This window comes from Dromiciops gliroides, chromosome 4 (assembly GCF_019393635.1).
Source record: "Dromiciops gliroides isolate mDroGli1 chromosome 4, mDroGli1.pri, whole genome shotgun sequence".
NCBI lineage: Eukaryota > Metazoa > Chordata > Mammalia > Microbiotheria > Microbiotheriidae > Dromiciops > Dromiciops gliroides.
The window spans coordinates 320169148-320175587 of NC_057864.1; positions in this window are offsets into that span (position 1 = coordinate 320169148).

The window sequence follows — 6440 nt, forward strand, 5'->3', positions numbered from 1 at the left end:
GAATTTTTATATTGTTGTTCTCTTCTAGTGATAGTGACACCTTCTTACAAGTTATATCTATATCTTTCCAAAAAAGGCAAAATGCTAAAGAAAACCAGAGATTTTCACTCAGTCCAAATGATGAAAGACTTTTGCCTGTTTTTGAAGCATAGACTTCATATTTTATTCCTTGTAACATTTTCAGGTTATGCAGATTATTTTAAGGGCATAGTCACTGAATTGAAACATGAGAGAATTTGATGCAAAGAGATACAATTATCAAATGAGAAACTATTTGAATTAATACTAATTTAATATAGTCAAGACATTAATGTAATATGAAAGCTTTTGTAAATAATAAAGTGCTATACTAAGATGAGATGTCTTGTTCTTCTTAGTTATAAATTTGTGAAAATAACTAAAATAAAACATAAAATGACTTATGAAGCAAATCTATGTCATCATTTCAAAATATTCCAATAAGTAGTCTCATTAATAACCTTTTATTTATGGTACATTGGGATTATATGTTATTAAATTATTAGGTCAATATGAACTGAATTATAAGTCAATATATTAAATAAAATTAAATATGTGTCTTTTCCCATTTATTCTAAAGATATGAATAGTCAGAGAAAATGGAGGACATTTGCAAGTATTTCTTAGCATTCCCTGGCCTAAATATATACCCCCACTTATTTATATGTGACCAGATATTCATTGTGTCGCTGGGAATTCTCCCTTACAGGAACAAAAGGAAGTGATGGATTAATTAACCGGTGATCATCCTTCAGGTTTTATGAGTCATTTTTAATTTTTCACTTTAGGTCAGACACCTTTAAAATTAGTGAATTCTTTCTTTATAATTAGCTTCTATGAATAGAAACTTTCCATTACAGGGCAGTTTTTCTTTGAAATATTGCTTAACATTCATTAAAAAACATCTCACCATCTTTTCAGAGCCTTAAGCACCAAATTGCAATTCCCTGTAACAAAATTGCTCTCTTAGAGGGCAGTTCAGTTCTGCAACTCTTTCTCCATTATAGACAGTATTAATTGTGCAGAATGATTCCACTCATTAGTTTATTTGTAGCCATATTATGAATTTTGTTTAGTTTCTTTTTCATCAGTTTTTATGTTAGACAATGTTCAAGAGATTCATAATTGATATTTTCCTTCATATTAATTTCCTTTCTACAGAAACCATCAGAAAATCATTTATATTAAAAATAAAACTAAATCCCTCTTTCCTTCAGAATTTTATTAGTATATCTCACATTTAATAGAAGAATTAGCCATATTTTATGCTTATGTGTTTTTTTTTTCTTGTTGTTATATTTATTCTAATTTTCACTTATGATTTTTACTTTTTTTATAAATGGTTTTTAGACAGACAGTATGTTTCCTTTCAATGCAGCATATATTTTGACATAACCTTATTTCTAAATTTGGATTCCAATACCCATAAGAAATATTGTGAAAACATCACCATTCTTTTCTCCTGTACTTTCCCTTACTCATACTTGCTTTGAAATAAAATTTATTTTTGACAGAGACTAGGCCATAAACTTTCCACCATCAGGGAAAAAAAATTGGAAAATACCTTATGAAAGGGAATTTCATCAACTTATTTACATTCTACTCCTCTTTTCATCTGTCTCGGTTAAGTTACATAAATGTATGTAATTATGTATCTAATTCAATTCAATGTTTAATAAACTCCAGTTAATTATTGAAAATGCATTAAGATCTGAAAGCAGTGGCACATCCTCCTGTGCAGTTGCCAAGTTCAAAGCATTTAGTTCATCGTTATAGAAGCCTTTTCCAAATCTTTGGAATAATTCCAGCCTAGAATTATTATTATTCATGACAATAGAAAATTATTGCATTCATATTTAGATATCTCTATATGCCTTCATTATTTTTTGTATATGATATACCTGAAAAATTAATTTGTTATATATTTAAAATGTTTTGTGCTTTAATTTGATTTTTTAATTTTAGAATTTGATTATACTCAACAAATGATGCAATGTCAACATTTAAAATTCAATGCACATTGCCCTACATATAAAATGTGAAATTCATGGTTTAAATAAATGTTAACTGATCTTACTTCTATGCTTCCATAATGACCATTTGTTAAAACTAACATTCTAAGGGTTCCAGAGCAATTTTTGTCCTTTGCATGCATACAAAATTACCTTAGCATCATACTTAATAGTAATTGTTTTTCACTTCCTACAAAGAATTTGTAAAGTAGTTTCTCATTTATATGTAAAGAACAGTAGACTTGGAGTCAAAAGATCTAGGTTTGAGTTCTACCCCTGCTAATTATTAGCTAAACTTAACATCTAGTCTTCCTCTTCCTTATCTGTCAGAAGAGTTGGATTAGATAATTCTTCCCTTCTCTTTGCTGACCTCTCCAGCATAGTCTAATTGGTGAATTAGCATCCAGAAGCTCTTTTTGAGAATCTGCCAACATTAGTCATCCTCATTGTAAACTCAGCTCAGTCCATGATACTCGATACTACTTCTATGCCTGACTCCATGCTGGTAGCTCCTACTTCTGCCACAGCTTTTCATGTCTTTTCTAAATTGCTTTCCCTCATTAGTATGTAAGTTCTATGAAGACAGGGGCTCTCTTTCTCTTTGATTATACTGTATTGCTGGCATTTAGCATAGTGCTCAGCACATAAGAAAGGCTTTACAATAATTGGTCTACTGCTAGGCTTATATAACCAAGATATCCCCAAAAAAGAGAAAGACTTATTCATATAAAAATATTGATAGCTGCTCTTTTTGTGGTGGCTAAGAATTAGACATCAAAGGAATATTCATCAATTGGGGAATGGCTAAACAAACTGTGTGTAAGAAAATTATTAATAATAGGGGTTTGCGGACTCCCAGGGGCCACCTGCTGATAGAGCCAGGCCTGGCCTTTCTTAAGATTTGACCCTTCTTAAGGTCAGCTCAGAGTTAGGAAGTTACTTCATTCAAAACCACACCTACCTGAAAGCCTTGTTCCCACCAGAGGATCTGTTCTCTGTGCTCTGACCTCGGCATGACTAAGTCAAACAACCCTCAAATCCAGTGAACCAAAAGATTTGAGTGATGCTAGCCAATTAGCTTTGAACAATGAGTATGGGCAGGCTATGCTCCTGCCCACAGCAAGCTTGCACAGACACTTGCTCTCTTTTGGTCCGAGAACTTGGTGACAGCAGGCACAGCCCTCTAGGGTTCCCCATTTTCTCTCTTCTCTCTCTTCTATTTCCTAGCTAGACTTCCTTATCTTTCAGAGCCATGTATGTTCTCTTTAATGTTGCAGTAGCCTCTAATTGCTAAGTAACAAATATATGATAAACCTCACCTAATTTTCCCTACACTTGGGACAGAAATAGGGCAACCACATATAGCTTTACTCCCCACACTGTGGTATATGATGGTGATGGAATATTATTGTGCTATATGAAATGACAAGCAGGATAACTTCAGAAAGGCCTGGAAAGATATGTATGAGGTGATGTATAGTGAAGTAAGGAGTACCAAGAGAATGTTTTCCACAGGGACAGCAGTTTGTTTAATGGAGAACTGTGAGTGACTTGACTTTTCTCAACAATATAATGATCCAAGACAATTCCAAAGGACTATTGATGAAACATGCTATCTACCTTTAAAGAAAGAACCGATATTGATGGAACAGACTAAAGCATGCTATTATTCACTTTCATTTTGTTTTCTTTTAATCAGGTTTTCTTGTACAAAATGACAAATATGGTAATACTTTGCATAATCATACATATATAACCCATTATTACTTGCTGACTCTAAGGGGGGAGGGGAGGGAGGGGAAAGAAAATAAATTTTAAAAAATACTTTGTCTGTCTGCCTGTCTGTCTATCTATTTCTATACATGTATATCTAAGTATGTCCATCTATCTATCTTGCATATATCTTTCGTGGGAAAAGTGGAGGACTTTTCTGAGTAGTCACAGAGAGATTATATAAAATGGTAGGAATAGTAGAACCAGTCTGGCTGTAATTGGTAGGATTATTTAAGAAAAGGGAAATAAAAGAATGAATTAAAGCCAAATTTAAAATGTCCCTGAATATAATCAGTGTTGGTTAGGGATCAGGGCAGTGGCCAAAATCACTCATTTAGTTTTTTGACGTTAATGTTTTCTTTAAGTGATCATTCTTTCCCTCTTAATAAGATAAGAGATATGTGTAGTAGAGTTAGACTATGGTATTTTAGATGGCTTCCAAACCTGAGTCTAGGACTCCATAATCCAAGCAAAAATAAAATACACATACATTTATAATATACACACATATGTAGCACTATATATATATATACACACACATATATCTGTAGCACTATATACATATATACACATATATACATATATACACATATATACATATTTGTGTTGTGAGGATATTGATGAATTCCATGTGGAATGATATGGACTTAAATTATGGCAGAAAGATGATTGGAGAAGAAAGGATATAAGAATACTTGTGAAGGAAGATTTGGTGAGATTTGGTCATTGGCTATGGGGATAACAAAGAAGGAAACTCAAAAATGAACCTAAATTTTCAATCTTAGATTATTTAGGCACAAGATGTAGATGTCATTAACTAAAATTAAGTTACTTGGGATAAAAATTAATTTTAAGGGAAAGTTTGGGAAGGGTTGGTTTTAGTAGTGGTGAGTGTGATGATGGCAAAACAAAGTGTAAAATTCCAGGATGGAATTGTGGGTATTGGGTTAGAGTTCAGGAAAGGCCAAGGTTAAAGGCAATAATTTAGGAGCAGATATAATATTTGAAGCTTTGCACAATGGAATAATTATGAAGTGTGATAGAGCCAAGGAAAAACATCCCAAATAACTGTTGCAGACAATTTTCTTCAAGTTAAGCATAGAGAAAAAGTGAAGATGGAATTTACAAATTGACAAACCTTTTGGCAACTAAAACTGTGGAAAAGTGGGAAAGGCTGCCTTCATCAAGTTAGTGAGTTCCTGACAATTGATGGTTTTCAGGCAGGAGATAGATGACCAAATAATGAGAATATTGTGGAGAAATTCCTGCTTTAGTAAAAGAAGAGGCTAGGTCATTTGGCAAAACTTTAAGAGGACCATTTACAACTTAAAAAGGGTACACCTACTTTTTAGATGTGTTTTCTATGTTATAAAAATTCTATGACTACATTTGATAGGTTTATTATAACCGAATGATGTATTTGTCAAATTTCCCTCTACAGATACTGAGATAATCTTGTGATTTTGGTTGTTTGTTTCATTATGATTATTATAAATTTGTTCCTAATGTGGAATTATGCTTTTTATTTCTATGCCCTCATATTCTCACTATTGCAGTGATTTTGAAACCCTAGCTGTCATTGTACTAACCCCATTTACCAACCCCAAATGACCACTCTCTCATTCCCATTCCTTTCAACATTACCCTCACTCCCAATGTATTACTCCGGATTTCACTCCCCTTATATTAGTGTTCTCTTTGAAATACTAGCTCCATAATTGAGAAACTTGTTTTCCTCTTAAATTGTTTTCCTCTCACACTACTTCTATTCTCTGCCATTCACTAACATCAGGCTTCTTTCTGATGACACTGATTTCTGGGGATTCTTATTCAGGCTTGCTGTACTTTTACTCATACCCCATGACTCACTATTCATGGTGGGAAAGATGGAATACTTTTTGCTCCCCATTACCATTTTCAGACACTCCCATCATTATTCAAAAACCTCTCAGTATTTGAGATCCATACTATTCAAATTTGTCATGCAACCCAGATCCTGGTTGTCATTAGCAAGGGAGAAGGAGAAAAATATTCTATTTCTTTTTTCCTATGAGTGCAATGCTTAGCTAATAGTCTTTTTCTTTACCTCCAGTTTTGGTCTCTTAGTAAAAATATTCAGCTTACACATGATATTCCATACTGTTCCAATTCAATCATTGAATCAATTCCTATGTCTTATTCCTTCACTCTCTCTTAGCTACATACAAATATGGTCATACTCTTAACTTTGCAATCAATCACAAGTATTCCATTTCCATGTTAATCAACTCCAGAATTCCTTAGTCTGATTATAAATTTTTATCATTCCATCTTACCACATACTTCAATAAAAACTATTTTTACACTGTGATCTGTAATCCTTCTACCCCTTTTTTCATTCCTAGATTATCACCTCCACATTGGCTACACTGACTTTTCCCTTCCCTATCTCAAACCCCTGATAAATCAGCTCAGTTCTAAGCTATGTACTACACCTCAATGCCTTATTCTGTGACCTGTTGTTTCTAATACTTTGGTAAAACTCTACCTTATATTAGTTCCCCAGACCACCTCCTTTGTTGCTATTCATGTATTGCTAAATAAAACTAGATAAAAGTATGAAGCCATACTGACTGAGTATACTGCACTACAAATTTC